The sequence below is a fragment of the Sinohyriopsis cumingii genome, chromosome 2 (assembly GCF_028554795.1).
Source record: "Sinohyriopsis cumingii isolate HCF-2022 chromosome 2, ASM2855479v2, whole genome shotgun sequence".
Taxonomy (NCBI): domain Eukaryota; kingdom Metazoa; phylum Mollusca; class Bivalvia; order Unionida; family Unionidae; genus Sinohyriopsis; species Sinohyriopsis cumingii.
Genome location: NC_142962.1, coordinates 155678577 through 155699742, shown reverse-complemented (window position 1 = coordinate 155699742; position 21166 = coordinate 155678577). Strand labels below are relative to the sequence as shown.

At 35.0% G+C, this 21166-nt stretch overlaps 2 protein-coding genes across 7 annotated transcripts in view; one reads left to right on the top strand and one right to left on the bottom strand.

Moving 5' to 3' along the window:
- The window catches only part of LOC149806165 (protein FAM13B-like), a 154749-nt gene extending 133897 nt beyond the window's left edge, over positions 1 to 20852 (bottom strand). For 3 of the 4 annotated variants that reach the window (XM_089951075.1, XM_089951077.1, XM_089951078.1), the window contains exons 1-2: positions 20768 to 20828; positions 12509 to 12621 (exon numbers count right to left, since the gene is read on the bottom strand). The gene's annotated coding sequence lies outside the window, so the exon portion shown is untranslated. Of the gene's footprint in view, positions 1 to 12508; positions 12622 to 20767 lie in introns of all 4 variants that reach the window. The other variant, XM_089951076.1, reaches the window with a different exon arrangement.
- A 186-nt stretch (positions 20853 to 21038) lies between these two features.
- LOC149806164 (STAM-binding protein-like) overlaps positions 21039 to 21166 on the top strand; it is a 42687-nt gene continuing 42559 nt past the window's right edge. Inside the window, exon 1 of one of the 3 annotated variants that reach the window (XM_089951070.1) lies at positions 21039 to 21107. The gene's annotated coding sequence lies outside the window, so the exon portion shown is untranslated. Of the gene's footprint in view, positions 21108 to 21137; positions 21159 to 21166 lie in introns of those variants that run through there. The other 2 variants (XM_089951072.1, XM_089951074.1) reach the window with 2 other exon arrangements.

Genomic DNA, 21166 nt, shown 5'->3' with positions numbered 1-21166 from the left:
ACATCTGTCCAGTGGAATACATCTTTCAGCTGTATTCAGTTATAACCTGAGTGGATTTATTTAAATTACAAAATGTTTATTTACTTTTGGACCAAAACACTATTTCAGGATTATTGTGAATTCATTCAAAGACAATCTGAATTATATCATAATGTTACATCAAAACTGTTTTCACATAGCTCATCTATGGCTATTGCCACATCAACACTTTCAATACTGTAATCAATTAAAAACGCTACATTTTGGATTTGTCAAAGAATGTTTAGGATTATTTGGGATTTAATTCACAATACTTCAGTTCCTTTTAACATTTTCACTTTGTTTTAAAAGGAAATCAATTATTTTTTTGTAATCTTACTAAACATGGTTTTGCTTTTTTTTGTTACTTAGTTTAAGAGTGATAACAATAAATCATAATTAATATGCATATTCTCCAAGATTTTTACAAATTCACAAAAAAAATCTTTACTTTCTACTGAGGCACATCGCTTCCATGCAAATATGAATTATAATTCACATTTTAAGACCATAGGTTTCTTTATTCTTGGTAATTAAATTTTGAAGAGCCATCCAAACAAACTGAAATTATTATTCACAGGATGTGGTTTTTAATAAGTGGTTACTTTGCTCATGGAAATTAAATCTGGAAGTATTTATTGCAAAAAGCACATACCTGCCAGATCACATCACACAATAAAAGACAAGTTTGTTTTTTAAAACCCCTAAATCCTTTGGATACAGTCGTGTTCAAAAATTCTTGTTCCAGAAAAAACATCATCAATGCTCAGAAGTTTTTTTTACAAACTCTTGGGGGGAGTTTGAACAAGAATATCATCCAATCTCTAATAAAGGCAAAGACTAACAGTAATGACAATTGCATCTTCTTCAAACCCTCCAATGACATATTTGGTGCAGTAAAGTTAGCAACTATAATTTAATGCTGTATTTCCATGGCAGAAATCTTAGGTTTTTTTGTCTAATTAATGTCTGTGTCGTGTGTATAATGTGTGTGTGCACATTTATTCTGATTTAAATACACAGCTATTTTGCAAAAGCTTCAAATAGATAACTCAAATGTATCTTTCCAGTGTGATACACGCTGACCCTGACCAACACAAAAGACACTTTTTGAGTCAAAAATACCCTCAGTACTGCCAGACTGGCAGTTCATGAAAGCATACTTGGGTAAATTTATTTAAAGCTAAAATTTTAAATTATAAATTTCAAATAATTCATGAATAATGGTACTGAATATATGAAATGCCATCATATGATACATAATGTTATAACATTTATATAACAAATGTTTTAATCACTTTAACACGACAAAACCAATATGTCAAACTCTATTTTATGAAACAAATCAAACTTGCTTCCAAATATTTCAGAATTTCAAAAGTGTCAAAGATTTTATAAGTAATTCTCCATAAACAGAAATATGTTCTTATTAAAGAAAAATCAATATTTCAAGAGAAAAAAACAAAAAAAACAATTACTTGCATTCAGATATCTTTGATTGTGAAAAACATTCTATATCACAGTATTATTTATAGTTCACGCTAACATGCAACTGTACATTTCTCTAATATCAACAATAGAAAAATATTCCTCACCATTCCAAACTAAAAATTATTCATTTGCATATTATTATTTTTTAAATTTCTGAAATATTTATTTATTTAAATTTATATATGACATATTCTAACTGCAATGATGCAACCTTTTGTAGATATTTTTCACAGTACATTCTGTTGTGGTCAGTGTGACACAACCTTTACGACATATGGGCTAGGCTCACAATAACTAGGCAGCTCATGATGGTTAACCTCTCTTGTTTGAGCAGGCATAATTTGAATGAGTCTGTTTGATAACCATGAGACAGATATGTTAACATGGTCATGTAGCAGTGTATCACAAAGCTATGATAAGCAGAGACAACATTTTGGGAAATCCTGGGCCATTTGAAACAGTTGTCATAAATTACGTTTTCCAGAATAGTTATTAACAAAGGCGGTCTCAAGAGAACTATTCTGACTTTGATAGAGAAATTTAATCCTCATTGGCTAAGCTAATGAGGGTCTGTATTTCCCAGATCAAATGCAAGGTTTTAAGTAATTTCACTGACTTAGTCTATAATTCTGAGGGAAACCAGAATTTTAGCTCCAGGAATAACAAGTATTCCTTACACTGTCCATGTCAGAAAGTTGAGGACACGAAGAGAAAGAGATTAAGCTGCATAGTAAGAGGAAGTTTCAATAAAGCACAAGGTCGGTTTCAATTGCATACAATAAGGTAATTTAACATAAATCTGTAATTACTTGTTGAACTAATTCATTTTAAATTCATACATCAATTCTCCATCAGTTTGGAAATTAATCGTTGGCATGTATTTGTCTGTACATATGTAGTAGAAAATCATGTATTGTACAAATTGTGAGAATTAATTTATCTGTCATAAATTATATGTACCAGGTATATACTAAGAATCAGTTTTACTGTGTCTATATCAATGAATTGCTAATTAGCTGCTAAGTAACATAGACAGGACAAGGAGTGAAGTCCATTAATTTGTTTCTTTAATTAAGTTGTGAATTCTTTTCAAGTGAGAATTGATGGTGTTAGCATTAAGAATGTGTGTTGACTGATATAGTTCAGCTAGTAATTTATAGCCTACAACAGGGTGCAATGGTTTATCTAAGAGGTCTAGTTATATCATGGTTCTCAGTTAGGAATGTAAGTAGCTGTTAAAAAGACATTAATTTATGATGCCATGGTGACTGTATCAGTATTTGGTTTTGAACTAACCACATTAGCATAGTTTTGTTGAATTACAGTAAGATGATATCTCAAGTAAAAAGAGTGGGATTAAGATTTGATCCCAGAAGAAAAAAAAACCTAGCACATATTTAGGTTGGGTATTATATTTTTTTTAAAGAGAAACAAAATACATCCATACCTGTAATGCACAGTGGAAAAGAGTAATCTACAACCAAGAAGGCAAGAGAATGAGAAGAAATGTGACAATGGCGACCTATCACCAACACTGATGTGGAAAAGAGTGGAAGCAACCAGGTTATACTGAAATGCCAGCAATCTGAGTTTGATCAGTCACTCAATTATAAGATGAAATTTGTTTTATCAGCATAACAGAATGGCTAACTAAACTGCACATAAAATTTGTAAATATTTATAAGAAATGTGAATCATTCAAATGCCACATTCTATTCTACATCCTGATCAGATCTGTTATTCCATCCATTAATTTTATATTTTATTTTATTGCTCACTCAGTCTGGACCAATAACACCATAGTCAATCTCCAAGATAACAATAACCAAAGCACCATACGGAGTGGGGACAACACATTCCCCATCCCTGACATTAACAATGATCTGGGTGGCATAATTGTGCAAGGAAAAAACAATCTAATCCCAAACTTGTGAGTCTCAATAGACAGTACCCTGGATGACTATATAAGATAAACTCAGATAAATTTTCATGTATATTATGACATAATCTTGAGGGAACTCCTGGGTGGCATTTACTTATCACTCAGATCTCATCTCTGTGTTGGTTCAAGTCTCAGCTCAATGTATGTGAGAAAGAATGCCAGTAGCTTCAACATGTCTCACTGGACAGCTACTGCCCACCTCAAGATGGGTAGCTCCCCAGCCAATAAGGTGCCGTCCCGCCACAGTTCGCCTGTCTTGCTGGGTGCATAGGGCTTAAGGTACGCGAGTACCTGACAAGCAGACTGTAACTACTGCACCAAGAAATAACAAAGAAACCTCCAATCCTCAAGCTAGGTACCTGGAATGTCCAGACCATGTTGACTGGGCTCTCAGATGATCTCCAGGCAATCAGCGATGTTCGAAAGGCTTCAATCATCAACGACGAACTTGCAAAACTCCAGGCTGACATCGCCTCACTACAGGGGACATGGCTACCAGATTCTGGGCCCATTAGAGAAAAGAACTACACGTTCTTCTCACAAGGAAAGAGCATCAACGAAACCAGAGAGTTTGGTGTTGGATTTGCCATCAGGAACCCTATGCTGGGGGTGACACAACCCTGCCAACAAGGAAATGGAAGACTGCTATAACTCCGCCTCCACACCACAACCGGGCCTGTCAACCTGATCAGAGTTTATGCTCCCACACTAAGTGCCACTGCAGATACCAGTTAGACTCGCTCATCGAATTGACAAAATTTCCAAGGAAGAGAACTTGACATTAATGCGCGACTTCAACGCTAGGGTGGGTGCCAGCCATGATTCTTGGCTTTCCTGTCTTAACAAGTTTGGCATTGGGAAGATGAATGAGATTGGGCAGCATCTCCTAGAGATGTGCTCGTACCATGACAACAGCATCACCGATTCATTCTTTCAGACAAAGCCACAGCATAAAGTGTATCGGAAGCATCCCGGGTCCAAAACACTGGCACCAGCTGGACTTGATCATTATGAAACTTTCTGCAATGAAAGGTGTGCTTCTTACCCGTACCATCCACAGCACTGACTGCGACATCGACCGCTCTCTAGTGTGCCAGGCAACTGTCAGAGAACAATACAGACTCCTCTTCCTGGCTTTTAAGCTTGATAGACCTCACCAAGGCATTCGATCTTGTCAGCAGAGACGGACTCTTCACAATCCTGCCAAAGATTGGATGCCGTCCAAAGCTGCTAAGCCTGATCCAGTCCTTCCACGATGACATGAAAGGCACAGTGCAGTACAAAGGCTCAACGTCCAACCTCTTCGACGTCTGCAGCAGAGTTTAACAGGGCTGCATCCTTGCCCTCATGCTCTTCAGCATCTTCTTCGCTGTCCTGCTCAAGCACGCCTTTTGGACATCCACAGAAGGGATCTACCTGCACACTTGATCAGATAGCAGACTGTTCAACCTGGCATGACTGAAGGCAAAGAGCAAAGTGCATGAAGCAACCATCAGGGACATGCTTTTTGCAGGCAATGCTGCTCTAGCCACTAACACAGAAGCTGAGCTACAGCACCTGATGGACTGCTTTGCTAAAGCATGCAATGAGTTTGGGTTGACCATCAGCCTAAAGAAAACAAACATGATGGATGAGGACACGAACCCCCCAGGCATCATCATCAACAACTACAAACTTGAGGTAGTCAGTCAGTTCATGTACCTTGGCTCTGCCATCACCAACAACCTCTCGCTCGATGCTGAGCTCAACAAGCAGATTGGAAAGGCATCAACAACAAAAAGAGTGTGGAACAACAGCATGCTGGCCCTAAACACAAAGATCTCCTGTATGCCAGTTAAACATGGACTCTGTATGCCTCACAAGAGAAAAGACTGATTGTCTTTCACATGTGATACCTCCGAGATCACCTGGAGCGATTGAATAACAAATAACAAGATGTTTGAACGTGCCAAGATTGTCAGCATGGTCACACTCCTCCGTCAATGTCGCATCAGATGGCTGGGTGATGGACGGATCCCCAAAGACCTTCTTTATTCAAAAATTGCCTCTGGCAAAAGGTCGCTTGGATGGCCACATCTCCACTTCAAGGATGTCTGCAAGTGTGACATGAAAGCCTATAACATCAATGTCAACACCTGGGAAAAGCTTGCTCTAGACAGGTCCAGCTGTAGACATGCTCTGATCACTGGTCTGAAAGCCGGTGAGCACAAGCTACGCTTGCTAGGTGATGAAAAGAGATTTCAGAGGAAAAAGAAGCAGCTCCAACCCACATCAGACTCAACCTTCAAGTGCAGCAAGGACTGCCACTCCCGTGCTGGGCTCCACAGCCACAGCAGACGCTGCACAACCACCAACTGGGACACCGCTCATGGGCACACTTCCATCGTCTCTCGAGACTAACGGATGCCAATGACAATGAGTTTTCCTACTATATACACAAATACATCTCACAAATATAGCCCCCCTCTGGAAAAGCCACCTGTCTTATTAAGCCACTTTTCTGGTGCAGAAGGGGTGGCCGTATAAGAGGGGAACCACTGTATACTGGATGCAATGCATAGCCTATAATGTGCTGAAAATGGCATTAAACCCCACAAATCATAATGATGTCAGCGTGTATTTAAAGGATGATCAGACTGTATCATCTTTATATAAACAATATATAAGGGAGAGCAGTTATTACTGTATTTTCCCCAGACTGCTATCTGCAATTCTCTATGCAGATAGTCTGGTCTGAACAAGACTGTAGCTAATACTCATTGTGGTTGATGCACCCTTATGGGCAATAATGAAAACTTGTACATAGGGTAAGGTCAGTGGTACAAAGTCAAAGTCAAAACATCTGGAATATTCTGAAATTTCACTACAACTAATAATTTCATGTTATCAACTTTTAATAAAAATATTTATCAAAGTTTCTATTTATAATACTGATTATTTTTACAAAAATTAAAATTACATGACAATCATCATTCAGATACACCTGAATTATATAAAAAGATTCAGATACACCTGAATTATATAAAAAGATAGAATAATTACAATCAATTTTCAAATTAGAAGAAATAACATAAAGGGAACCATTTTCTAAATTAAATGAATCTTTCTGTACACATCACTAGTGTTGATTTATGTTGCTAAAAGTCTGTAATTTAATTAGGTCTTATCCTTTGATTTCAGTACATACTCATACTTTGTAAACTTTTAGGAGACATGGTTGTTTTATTGGTATCAAAAGAAGTTACACACTCTTTGGACTGCACTTTCAAAAACTTCTGGGTTTAACTCTTCATCACTACACAAGTCTATGGACAACTGTACTTGAAAAACAGATCACATAACTGAAGTATAAGTAAAAAACTGTATCAACAAGGTTAACCTCAAGATTCCTGTGATATTCATCTGGGTTATCAACAGAAGCCAGTAGGTGATAATTTTTTGCTGCACATGTGCATAGGAACCACTACAAAAAATTCCACAACTTCAAGAAGTTCATTTACAAATTTTACTGCCCATTTGACAGAAGATGATCCAATTAAAATTAGCACCTTCTTTCACTTGATACAGACCAGTCTAAGTCTAGAGATGCTTTCTTTTTCCAATTTAGCATCTTTGAAAGTACTTGCCTAACATTCAATTCAATCTATGCCAAAGAGAACCAAAAATGTTCAGGCTCTCTTTTTATGCCCAAGCTATCATTATCAGGGGAGATGATCTTATACTGCTAATGAAAGAAGACACTTTATTGACCTTTGGCTTAAAAAAAAGAAGGAATTTGTGTCAAATTATCACGGTTATATAAATCATGCGGTATGGAGGGAATGGCGCAAACAGAAATATGAAAAGTCAGGCTTGATAACGCTTATTGATACACATGTAATATAAAAACAATACAAACAGTGATGATCAACTTGAGCTGATGAACCAACACCATTTCAGTTTATGATGTACAAAATCATCTTTGCCCCTAAGCCAACAGCAATGCACCCTGAACAACCAAAATTATGTTGTGCCCATTGCCCAACCAACACCTACTGCTACTTTTACAACTTCTCTTGCTCGTGAGAAGGATGGTACAAAATGGTACCGAAAACACTATTCACCTGTAGAAAACAATTTAGTCAGCAGTCAATGCAAACATTAATTATCATGTAGAAAACAAATTCAGATTAAAGCAATCATGACCTACAAAATGCTGTAGATTAAAGCAATCATGACCTACAAAATGCTGTAGATTAAAGCAATCATGACCAACAAAATGCTGTAGATTAAAGCAATCATCACCTACAAAATGCTGTAGATTAAAGCAATCATCACCTAGAAAATGCTGTCCCCTATGACTGAGCATTAAAACAATAAAAAAAAGATTCTTTTTAATTATATCAAAGCAGAAGTACAATAATGAGTTGATCAAATGAAAAAGATTTTGTTCATTAAATCAGCCTCTGAGACAGAAGTTATTGTCACTGTCCACATCCAGAAGCCAGATTTGACTGGGTAGAAGTCACAGGCTCTAAGTAACCTTGGAGTCACAGTCAGTATGACCACTGCCACATAGTTCATGCATCAGTAATTGCTTTGAATAGCCACAACAGCTGGTGAATAAAAGCCAATTTTTCTAATACCAACAAATTAGCATGGACAATACAGACAGCATGCGGAGAGTAACCTATCACAATATACAGCTATATATTCATTACGAGAGTCCCTCAAAGAGACTGACATACTAGTAGCTGAAAAACGAATTTCAGGAATTCAATTTAACAAATTTCTTCCTTTTAACTATCTCTGATATTCTGACACATGCGAACTCCTTGCGAAGAATAAGTGCAATCTGTACTAATATATGTAGCAAAACAATGTACATTTCAGCATAAAAAGTGTAATCTATATATTACGTGCCATAATTACAGGAAACTATGAAAAATGTACATTTATTTTTGCTACCTAACTGGATCTGCAGCTGGTTAAAACTCTTGTCACAAATAGGCAAATTTCTATGTGGATTAATATCAGAATACAAGCACAAAAGAGACAGACAAGTCGTTGTTATAAAACATTCTTTATAACTTGTCTACATATCTATCTTTCGCTGAATTATCAATTATCATAGTAAAGTCCATAAATTCTTTATAACTTGTCTACATATCTATCTTTCGCTGAATTATCAATTATCATAGTAAAGTCCATAAATTCTTCACAATATGCAATATCGCATCACATATTTTTTCTCAAATTTGTAAAGCGCTACTGATTTGCCCTTTTTCTGATAAGACATGTTTTGAAGTTTAAAATGATCCCTCTTCTCGAAATATTTGTTCATATAACATCCATGAATCATGTTGATAAAGACTGTTTTGCATAACATCTAGTGCAATTTTGTTAGCACTGATTGGCCCATTACCTAAATATATCATCAAAATATAATGAATCTGTACAACAAGTTTTCAAATTGAGGAAATCTATCTGTTTTCTTGTAAATGTTCAGTATAGAGCTGCTACAAATATAAAATAAGGAAAATATGTGTATGTCTACAATGGATGAATGTACTCTCTTACACTATTTGTATGCAGCGGTATACTTTTTAAAGAATATTCTCAAATTTATACGATGTGTGGTACTAAAGTGATGATAATAACAATGACAAACATTACTTTTCATTGCATTCTATTTTTTAATGTAGTAAAAATGCATAATCCATTATGCAGGTGAGTATAAAACATAATCTGGTGAAAAAATCTAATTATGCCAAAAGCATAATGGTTGGCATGTATGTATTCTTTAACGACAATAAAACTTTTAAAGTAGCTTCTGTTTCTGGATATAATGAATGTCAAATTGACACCATTTTCATTTAAACCAACAAGATATAAGAAATCTTCTAGCAAATACCCTATGTTGATATGACATTCTATCTTGGAGGAGTAACAATAAGATTTTCAAGATGACTGCCTTTAAGACTATAATGAACAACAAATTGGCACCATTTCCATTTTGGAGCAACTAGACATCATAAAAACTCTTTTGGTCACAACACAATGTCAATATGACCAGCCATCTGGAAGAAGCCATTACTTGTGGCCCAATACTGGAAAGATCAGTACAAGTTTCATTTACAAACAACTAGACATCATAAGAATTCATTCATCAAAAACCCCATGCTGATACGACCATTTATTCAGACAAAGCAGTAATATGAATATATTAAAAATGGCCACTGTGTCAGCCATAGTGGATGTCTGTGTAGCAGCATTTTATTTTGGACTGACTAGACATTGTAAGAAGTTTTTTAGTAAGAAACCCATGTTGATACAACTATCCATTTAGGAGGAGTAGCTACAACATGATTTTTACGTTGGCCATTTAGAACCATTAAGGCATCATAATAGTTCTTTTGGTAAAGACCTGATGGCAATATTAATTTTTGTTCAGAAGGATTAAATATTAAACCTCTGTCTTTAAACTAAGCAACAAAAATGAGCAATACCAACAAGTTTTATAAAATTCAACAAATAATTGATTTTCATAGAATACGAAGTGAAACTTTAAAAAAAAACTTACAGTAATGCAAATTAAATCCCAAATAGTCCAAAAAGTTTTACCACCAGTCCTAATGAATACTGTTCTAATTAAATTCCAGTGGTTATTCCAAATAAGATCCAATACTGATGGTGTTGATGTGCCAGTAGTCTCAAAAGTATTAAGTACCAATGGCCTGAAATGTGATGATGTGCCAAGTCTCTTGATGAATCACCTTATTATAAATCAAGATATCCTTGTTTGAATTCACTATAATTATTCCAATTAATGTTTTTGTCAAAAAATATTATTGAGCACTTTGTAATTCCTGAGAATAATATTTGAATAAATAATTCTAGCCCAAAAATTGAATGCTAAACATGATAACAAGACTGATTTCTTTTTCAGATGTTATTGCAGGAATAAAGAAGTTTTCCAGCAAACAAGATTATAAAACCTCTACCTATCTAGGTAACGATTAGCAATTTTTCAAACAAAACTATTACTTTACAGAAACTTCCATTCTAGAAAACTATTTTATAATAATTACATACAACCCTATTTAGACTACTGTAATACAATATGTGGTAATTCAAATGATAAAAACATAGCAAAGCTGGCACATCTTCAAAAACAGAGCATTTGGGCTACCGTATTTACCATATGTTTTCGGACTGCAACAAATAATTACTTCTTTTGTCATCCGAATACATATTAAATTCTTTAATTAGGTGTCCAAAAACGTACAGGTGAAGACAGATTTATTCCACACACACCCCCGGTCCATAATGTAGTTACTGATTACTCACATGATGACGTGCTGCCATGAAGTAAAACAAGTATTTTGTCTAACACCACGGAAAGGGTGATGAGTGAAAAACAGGCATTACTTGCCTATTTTGTCTATCTGATACATGTCCATCCACCAGAAAACACAGCCATACATGTATTAGAGCCACGATTGTGTGCATATTTTCCAAAATAACCACCATATTAGTATTCTTGCAATCCACAAATTAACCCTCTGCTAATCAGTGATCATTTAACTCGACATTACAAATGCACGCAAGATTTATTTCTGTGTAATTAAGATATTAATACAGACTAAATAAAAACGATTTTGGAATTATAATTCTTAAGATATTTATGACAGAAACATGTTAGTATCAAGAGTAGAAATACCGGTATATGTATGATGACTAATCTTAGAGGGTGAGAGGCTCAATATGGGGCAAGTGTTGAATGCCCGCCTAGGAAGGGTAAAAATAACAAGCAAGTTGCAATATACAACTCGGCATGATTAATATGTTGGCATTTTTAAAAAATAAAGGTGATCTGTTTGTTGTCCATCCATGCATCCATCCATCCATCCATCTATACATACACTCCTGTAGCCTAGTGGTTAGAGTGTCTGCCTCGGATGCGGGAGGTCGTGGGTTTGATCCTCTGCCAAGCCATACCAAAGATTTACAAAAATGATACTAACAGCTGCCTCACTTGGGCTCAGCGTTAGGAGGTTAGTGTCAGGACTGGTCGGCCTGGTGTCAGGATAATGTGATTGGGTGGGACATAATGCTACATGTCTGCGGCATGATGCCCCCCCCGTGCTAGACATTACTATAAACTGCCACACAGCAGACATCATAGCGATATGGCTGAAATTTTTTTATAGCTACATTAAAAATCCTAATCACACACACACACACACACACACACACACATACATAAGAATTTTAAAGTATATTACTTCATGGAAGTTCATGATCACATTAAATCATTGGCGACCAAATGAAGCGAACTTTGTATCATATCAGTTAAATTAACGGCAAACATGCTGTGAATTTTACATTAAAATGATGTAGCAGATCTTCCTAGAGAGTGTCAGAAAACATAAATTGCAGAAAAAATTATAGTGAAGCAATGTCCAAAAACTTACAAGGCATTTAAATATTATATTTCAAACAAAAAATGGTGTCCAAAAACATACCGTAAATATGGTCATATCAATCCAGAAAGAAAGCAAGGTCAATTTAGCTGGTAAGTTAAAAATATTACCTATTAAAGACTGATTCTGTTTGAGAAAAGCCAAATTAATGTACAGGATATCCGATAATAGTGATCCTGAATATTTACAATCACTATTCCAGCATAGGCTAACTTGCAATACTCCCCACCTGCGATTCATGTCCACCAAACAGTATAAAATTCCCAAACCAAATAAGGAATTATTTTTAAAAAGTTTCCAATACCCTGGAACTTTGCTCTGGAATAGCATTCCATTTGAGATTGAAATGCCCACTCTATTTCCTTCTTCCAAACCCAATATATCCAATGGCTTCAGAGATGCAGCTAAAATAAATAAATTCCTTTGTATGAGGGCCTCAAGGTAGATGAGTTCTTAGCTAATTGTGTTACCCTATTTAAGTAAGGTCATTATTATTATTATTATTACCATCATCAAAATCTTGTGCACACTCTGTGCATTGATCAATATTTAATACATAATTTATTGAGATTTAAATGTGCAATAAAGTTACCTTTCTATGGCTGTTTGAGAGATCTACAAGACAGGATCCTTAGTTTCAACATTAAGTTGAATCACACAGATGAATATATGTCCTAATAGAAACGCCACTAATTACTGGAATATCTGGGGAAAAAAAGAAATACAAATAAATATTTACAAGAAAAGAAGAATAAACTGGAGAAAGATATTGTATTCAGTCTTAGGAGTCAATGGGTACTAAAAGTCCAATAGTAGTGAGTCATATTATAAAGACATGGAACCATTCAGTTCCACTAACCCACTGCATTGCTAGGAAATTGAACTGGTTCTTGTATTACCTATTTCAAAAACTGTAGACTTTGTTCGTGTTGAGAAACAGTATTGGTAATGTTGACATGTTTTTATGCTGCAAATATTGGGTAAAATATTCCAGATACTTCTGATTCAAATAACAACATGTACATTTTGTCTTATTCATTATGCACTTTTTCCATCATTCAAATGTCATAACATTCAAGCAACCAGAATCTGGTATATGCTCTCAGATGTTTTTTTAAACTCAAAGCATAAATATAATTTTTTTATTGAATGATTAATTCATACAAATTGAATTCAATCATTGTAACAGACGAGGTTTTACAACAACTAAAATGATATACATACATACTTACCTATTTGTGAGGGTGTAAATAATTTATATCATGTTTATCTCCATGCTTCTCATATTAGAGAGTACGGTATCCTGACTGTCTGGACATGCTTGCATGTATGCCTGAGTAGTGTGGCAGAAACCGTCTTAAACAATTCGAGATAGAAACTTCAAATCTTGAGACAATTTGGGGTGTTGGGTTGATGCTCAAAATGGATAAAAAAGTTCCAGTCCACTCCATGGGGAAGAAGCTACAGTGTATCACAGTTATCTCCCCCAACTCCACTATAAAAAAAATAACTTAAAGTATGCAGAAGTATATTCTGCTACCTTATCCACTAACTAGGGTCACTTCTGCACATGTAAGTACTATGGGTGAGGGTAGAGATAACTGAAAAAACCATGATGATATGATCTCTCTGCTAGTGACTTCTAGGAACCTATTCCTTATATATTTTTCCCAGTGCAAGACTTTCACAATAATGGAAATAAGTGATCCTCAAAATTAGGTTAAATTAATAATAAGCCTTGTATGCCCACCATTTCAGTGCTCAACATTTCTGCTCTCAAATTTAGGTTTTAATTTTATTAAATTAAAAGCTAAAAAAAGGCAAGGTCATTCAATAGTTGAAGATGTAAGCAACTCTTGTGGGTGTTAGTATAATGATGCCCTGATTAGTGGCAGAAAAGATGAACAAAATCTTTACCTATAATCTCTAACCCCTCCAAAAAAATACTACTGAACTTTAAAAAAATTCTGATCTAAAGTGTACTTGCACTCTTGCCCAATGTGAGCTGGATTTTAACATAACTTTAACAATTTTTCCGTCATATCACTATGATGTCTGCAGTGTGGCAGTTTATAGTGAAGTCTAGCACTGGGGCATCATGCCACAGACATGTAGCATGATATTCCGGGAACCTGATCACATTATTCTGACACCAGGCTGACCAGTCCTAACACTAACCTCTTAATGCTAAGTATCTAGTTAGGCAGCTGTTCGTACCATTTTTATAAGTCTTTGGTATGACTCAGCTGGGGTTTTGAACATGTGACCTATCATATCAGAGGTGGACATACTAACCTCAAGGCCACAGCAGCAGTCCACCTGATCTAAAGACATTTTATAATGAAATGCTACAATCTGATTAGGTACTGCATATCAAAAAAGAAAGATAATGCCATAAACTTGTAACTAAAACATGTGCAAAAAATATATTGTCATTCCATTACTAAATTTAGTCAACAGTACCTATTAGTTTTTCTCACCGTATTTTTCAGACAAAAAGACTGACTTGTGCAAAACATCAAAACTGAGTAAAACAGTATAATAATTGTCCTTATCTTCCAATTTTTTAAAGAAATGTGCTGATTCACAAAATAAAACTCGAGAAAAAAATAAAGTATTCTTTATTTCATTTCAAAATAAGACATTTTGATGTTATGGTATAAGACAATAAGGGGCTGAGTGTTTAAGCCATGAATTCATTTAATTACTGCACAATGTTTTCCCTGACAACTCTAGATCAGTACTATCTTTGACATAGTGGGCTTGAAAATGTGCCATAAATACAGCAAATTAGAGGGGTCAGCATTCCTTTGAATCAATAATCTGTTAGTCATACAAGAAACCTCCAGAATTCTGCACTTTTATGGCATGAATGAATGTGCAAGTTGTAAATAAACTTGGGCATGCGGTGTGTAGTATGTCATACTTCTGAGATATGTCAGCAAAAGCACTGCACTGGAGAAACATGGCAAGCTATAAGCCAACTTACTGTGTCAGTCAAGAGAACATTCCTTGCAATAACTCCTCTGTGTGAAGAATTTGCATTAAATGTAGATGATACTTATAAACTGATTTCAAATATTTTTATTCTAACTAACAGCCCTGGGCTAGGGCCTGAAATTTTTTTTTTACCTTAGGCACTGAGATAAGAACATTTGTTCCTGAATGTTGAAACCATCTATGATATTCTTCTGCAATAACAACATTTGCAGATAAACTACTATGCTACCCATAATGGATGTCAGCTTGTCACCATTTTCACTGAGGACAAAGAAGACATCGTTATACAACAGCTGGTGAAATTCCCATGTCATAATGATCATCCATTCTGGGAAGTAGTGGCAACAAAACTTTTAAGACAGACATTGCACCATGGCACCCATATTGGATTAACAACCGGTTCCATTTTCATTTAGGACTTGGTGACAAACCTGTCAGGATGATCAGCCATTCAGAGGAAGTAGTGAGAACATTTTTAAGACAGTCGTCATTGCAGCCGAATCGGATCTACAACTCTCACCATTTTTATTCAGGACCACTGGGACATCATAAGAATTCTTGTGGTGACAACAATTTTTTTTTTTTAAAATTACTTTTACTCAAAGTAGTAACACTAATAACATTTTCAAGATGGCTGCCATGATGACCATTTTGGACATTTGATAAGTACCATTTTCATCCAAGAAAAACTGAAAAGCCCACATCAATAAGACTTTCTGTTTATGTAGAGTAGCAATAGCATGATTTTTATGACGATGGAAATGGTGGCTATATTGTACATATCAACACCATTTTTATTTAGGATCTGCCAGACATCCTAAGACATCTTTTAGTGAAAACCTTATGGCAAAATGACCATCCATTCAAGAGAAGCAGAAATAACAAGATTTTCAAAATGGCAGTTATGACGGCCATAATTAACATCAGATAGGCACCATTTTTACCAAGGACCGATTAAACACCATAAGAAGTCATTTGGTGAAAACTGCATGCTGACATGACCATCCATTTCAGAAGGAGTACCAATAACAAGACATTGAAGATGGACACTGTGGTGGCCATATTGGATGTCAAAACAGCACCATTTTCATCTAGGACCAACTAGAACGTGGAATGAATGTGTGTAAAAGTTGGTAAAGAGAAATAATTTATTACACATATATACATTATATTACTTGAAGAAAATAAATTATACTAAAGTGAAAGATCTCTGGTTTGAGAAAAAAATCCCATCTCCCACCCCTCACCCCCATGAAATGGATAGTCCCTAATGACACATGGCCTTCAAACCCTCCACAATGAAATACTGAGAGCAGCAAAGACTGCATCTAGTTAAGAATGTCTTTCACTCTTCAGCTTATTTTAGGGACAGAAACTTGTATGTTTTTAGTTGGGGGTGGTGCAGATACAGTGCATCAGGCTTCTTCATAGCATTTTAAAAGCTGCAGTTACAGTCCTGAAAATAGGAGTCCCATTAACAATAAATCTGTCTTGTGTGATTGACCTTTGTCCATAACTGGGAGTAGGATTTTGAGCCTACCTGACTAATGATTTCTTTTTTTATTTATAAAGAGCATATTATATAGCTAATATTAGTCTCTACTGAAGGTTATATATTAACGTGTATCAGTAGGTAAACATGTTTATGTGGCTTTCAACTTTGGAAGTGATCCTTCCAAGTGATCCTGTTTATGAATTTAATGGGAAAATGACCCTCATCATGGTTCTGTTATTGTGTCATAGGTTTTTATATAAGAAAGAAGTAAACAAAAATTCTTCATTTCTATCTTAACACGAAACTTTAGAGGAATCACGTTTAGGTGTGTTCAGCTTTGATTTGAGAGTATTTATTTAACTAAATTATTCACTGGAATTACAAAGTGCTCAATAACACTTTCAGACTAAATCACTATTTTGGGGATAAGGGAGATCACGGTTTCAAACCCCAGTCGAGTCATACCAAAGACTTGTAAAAATGGTACTAACAGCTGCCTCGCTAGCCTCTCAGCATTAAGAGCTTAGTGTTAGGACTGGCTGGCCTGGTGTCAGGATAATGTGACTAGGAGGGACATCAAGCTACATTCTGCAACATCATGCCCCACTGCTATACATCACTATAAACTGCCACATTGAAGACACTGTAGTGATATGACTGAAAAACTGTTAAACCTATGTTTCAAATCCAAATCACACACACACAAGTTCACCAACCAAAAAGCCTGCCCACTGATGACTACTTGACTGTTGTAATTTTCATGCATAAAATAATTAAAAGTACACAGATCTCAGCCTCTCTGAGAACTGTGAGTGTGTTTATGACTTCCAACAATGATAAGACCATGCCTACAAACTATTTTCTATTTGAAAAAGAAAAGCTTTAAAGAAAAACATATTATATTTCATTCAAATTTAAATATCCGTTATTTTCTATAGACTTACATGAGTAGATAACTTATTTTCAATTGCACAAGTCACTTGTTGGGTCATACACACTGACCATGTGACCCCAAATCATGCCTTATTTTGAGTCTGACAATTCTTCTCTAACACTGACTGGGAGTCTGGCAAGTACGACAGGTATGAGAATAAAATCAAAATAAGCAGATTTAAGGTTTCCCAATAAGACACAAACCAAAATCACAGTACAAATAATCAAGAATAATACAGCATGGTTTTATCTATACACTATGGTGTTGACAATGCCCTGGCCAGAAGATACTGCATTTTATTATACTGTATATGTGCTGAAACAACTGCAGATTCACTTCTAAAAGAACCAGAGAAAGGAGATTAACTCTCAACATGTGTATTTGCATGCCGCTTTCATCCAATGTACATAAAATAGAGAACAATGACAATTTGTTACACATAATCTGAGCTTTTATTCAGCCAAAAGTTGAGTGTGTACCTTTTTCACTTCATAAGTGACATGAAGAGGGTTTGGTAAGAAATAACGGGCTGAGGAACACATCATGGTTCAGCCCTAAGTCAAACACTTGTCAGTTATTATTGACATAAGTCTTGCTAGACAGTCATGGCATGCTGCTGATGCCTTGCAGTGACGTTGCTTTTCATGAATACACTGCAGTTCAAATACAAGATCATCAGCATTTGAAAACAAAGGTGATCTGTTTAAGAGGGATTCATTCTAAAAAGTGAGTGTTCTAATTGATTTACTGACACGGCTGAAGAGAAGAAGGATTATACTTGTCTGGATACAGCCAAAATAATTGTATTGGTTGGTAGTGAGTGTAGATTTCTATCTTTTAAATTCAGAGTCTGCCTGAATAAGGTTGTTCTCCTTCACCCGAGAATTATTTTGAATGTAATCAAAATATTTTATTTATGACATTTCATAAATAATGGAAGTAATGATTTTGTTGTGACACTTATATACTTCCAAGTTTACACAAGAATATGTGAAAAGTGGATGCATTTCACATGCTTCCTATGCAGTTAGATTTCAGCCCACTGACTAAAGGGTTGACATGTTTGACGAGAAAAGTATCCCCTCAATATATATTTGTTATTATAGAGCATAAATGCAATGACATATATACAAGGCTCAACACGAATGCAGGTCTGCTGGCCCGAGGCCACCTGATTTTCATAAGTTCTACCACTTTCGTACAGCTTGGTGGTCTATTGGGCCTGCTATTTTAAACTGTGGATATTAAAATTAGATCTATTCTATGTTATAGGATTGTATAAATCTTTCTTTTAATTATAAACATGTCAAACACAGCAAAATCAAAAGTGAAAAGTTAAAACAAAGCAAAGATCATACATATGCCATTTAAACCAAATGACTGTCATTTGGGTAATTAATGTAAATTGTTGTTTTGGCACTTACTTTATTAATCGTATAAGAATATCAAGTGTTTAGATGACTGACATTACGTTATGTTGTTTAGCATAATTGAAAAATAAGTTGATTACTTGATTTCTTCATCATTTCTCTCTGCCGCTCCCCTAAGCAAAAGACAAGAAACTCGAAATACGTGTGTACGATAAAACCAAAAGAGAATGAAAATTCTAAGATACCATGAAGCAGGAATTTCCGTCATTAACTCACAACAAGTAGAAGGATAAGATGACATGTTCAGTTTGTTCTATGTATGATATGATCGAGAATTTTTGTAATTGGCTACAAAAACATTTAAACTGATACAATCAGAACCCATGACTCATGAGAGAGCCATAAAAGGAATAGCTTATCAGATGGAAGCTGTGAAGGCAGCCCCTGGTTCTTCTGAAGGTGAGAAGTCTGTTATGTTTCTAAAAAGGCAGTCTTTGAAAAACCACGCATCATGTTTAGATATGCTCATTTTGTCGCAAAACATGTACACTCATATACTATGTGAAATTATGTGAGTTGGACAAGGTTTGGAAATAGGCAATACCTACCTGACAGACAATTATTGTCAGAAATTTATCAGGGATATTGCTGACAATTGTCTCCAGTCAGTTTTGGTTAGTTATTAGTGATGTCTCCAGTGATATTTCTAACATAGAGGCAGAAATTTTATACATTCTTTTGAAAGCAAGGTAAATGTTATTAACTGACTTTATACTATTGAATTTAAACTATAAAACCAGAAATTTGAAGTATTAAACCAGAAATTTAAATGTAGATCCATTCCATTTATAATAATGTAAACACTTAAACCACCAATTTAACTTTAGATCCATTCTTGTTCATTTCATTATGTAATTCATATATTTTGTATTTCTTCTTAGGTTTGAACTCACTTTATTGGTATAAAAAATATAACCAAGGTCTGCAGTAAAACCATCATTTGTGCTATAGCGGACCTTATGTCAGAGAGATATGGGAGTGAATGGATGAAAAAGATTGTTGCGATGGGAACGGATGGTGCATCCATGATGTTGATGCAGCTAATAATAATAAATACCATACACAAGATTTGTCAACATTACAAAACAAGGCATATAAACTGCTGATGAATTTAATGTAAACTGTACTAAAAAATAACAACCTTGAATGTGTTCCTTTTATTGTATAGATGACACATTTTTATCCAGTAACTATAACCATAAATTTGCAGGACCTACTATCAGTCAAAAGGACCATCAGTTTTCAAATGCAGGAAGTCGGACTTACTTAAAAAAGTTAGTGTTGAACCCTGGTATATGCTGTAATAAAAATCTTGACAGGTATTTGTACTTGTGTATTGAACTACATCACATGTACAAAATGATTATGTATCATAAATCTATCGAAACTTGTCCAAATTTATACATATACGACTGGTAATAACTCATTATGTTAATTTTTCTGTGGAGTTTGAATGGTAATTCATTATAGAAAAAATAGGCAGAAAACAACTTGTTGGTCTAATTCTACTCACCCTGCTAAAAATGTCATCCATGGGGGATGTATATTCGATAGTCATACAAACCTATTAATTTCAAGTCCTTGTGAACTGAGTAAGTTTCTCACCGAAAATAGGCTTCGTTCGAAAACGGGTTACTGGACAAGTTAATTCCCTTCATTCGTCACAGTATAAAGTTGAAGAATGTTATAAATTTGATGTAGATTTGCAAATTAATAAATAAGCTAATAATCTTTTTATATGTGGGTGTGTTAACCATCAAAATTGCACTAAACTGACAAACGCTCCATCAGTGGGTGGTCCCTAAAGTAAGTAAATTTTGACAACCGATAATAGTTTCCAGGGGCGATCAGTATTTGTTTAAGTCTAGCATTTTAAGATTGTCATGCAACAGACATAAATTCTAGTAAATTCTAGCACACTATGTAGTTTAACAAAGCTAAACTAAGCTGGATAGTTGTCATGCTATGGTAACGAATGAGAAAGAAACTTACATCGTACATTTCATAAAAATGTTTTCCAATTTTCATGTCCAGACGGCCGACCTGCTCATCATTAGCCAATCAAAATTGAGAATTTATGTCCTTTCGCAGTAAATGATTTTTTATCATAATGTACTACATACAATTTTAATATGTGTTTCTTTCTGCAATTCAGGATGCAGAAATAAAATGAGTAAATTTTATTAATAATTTCATAAACATTATATCTCAATTATTTGGTGCTTTATGTATACATCAGTATAATTTTTTATAATTATCTTAACTCGAGAATATTAAGTGAATTATATTAAAGGGATGTTATGTCCATTAATTTACAGTTGACGTGTGTAAAGTAGGTTTACTACGTCCTAATATATGTAAATTTGGCGTGGAAAATCATTAGGTCAATAA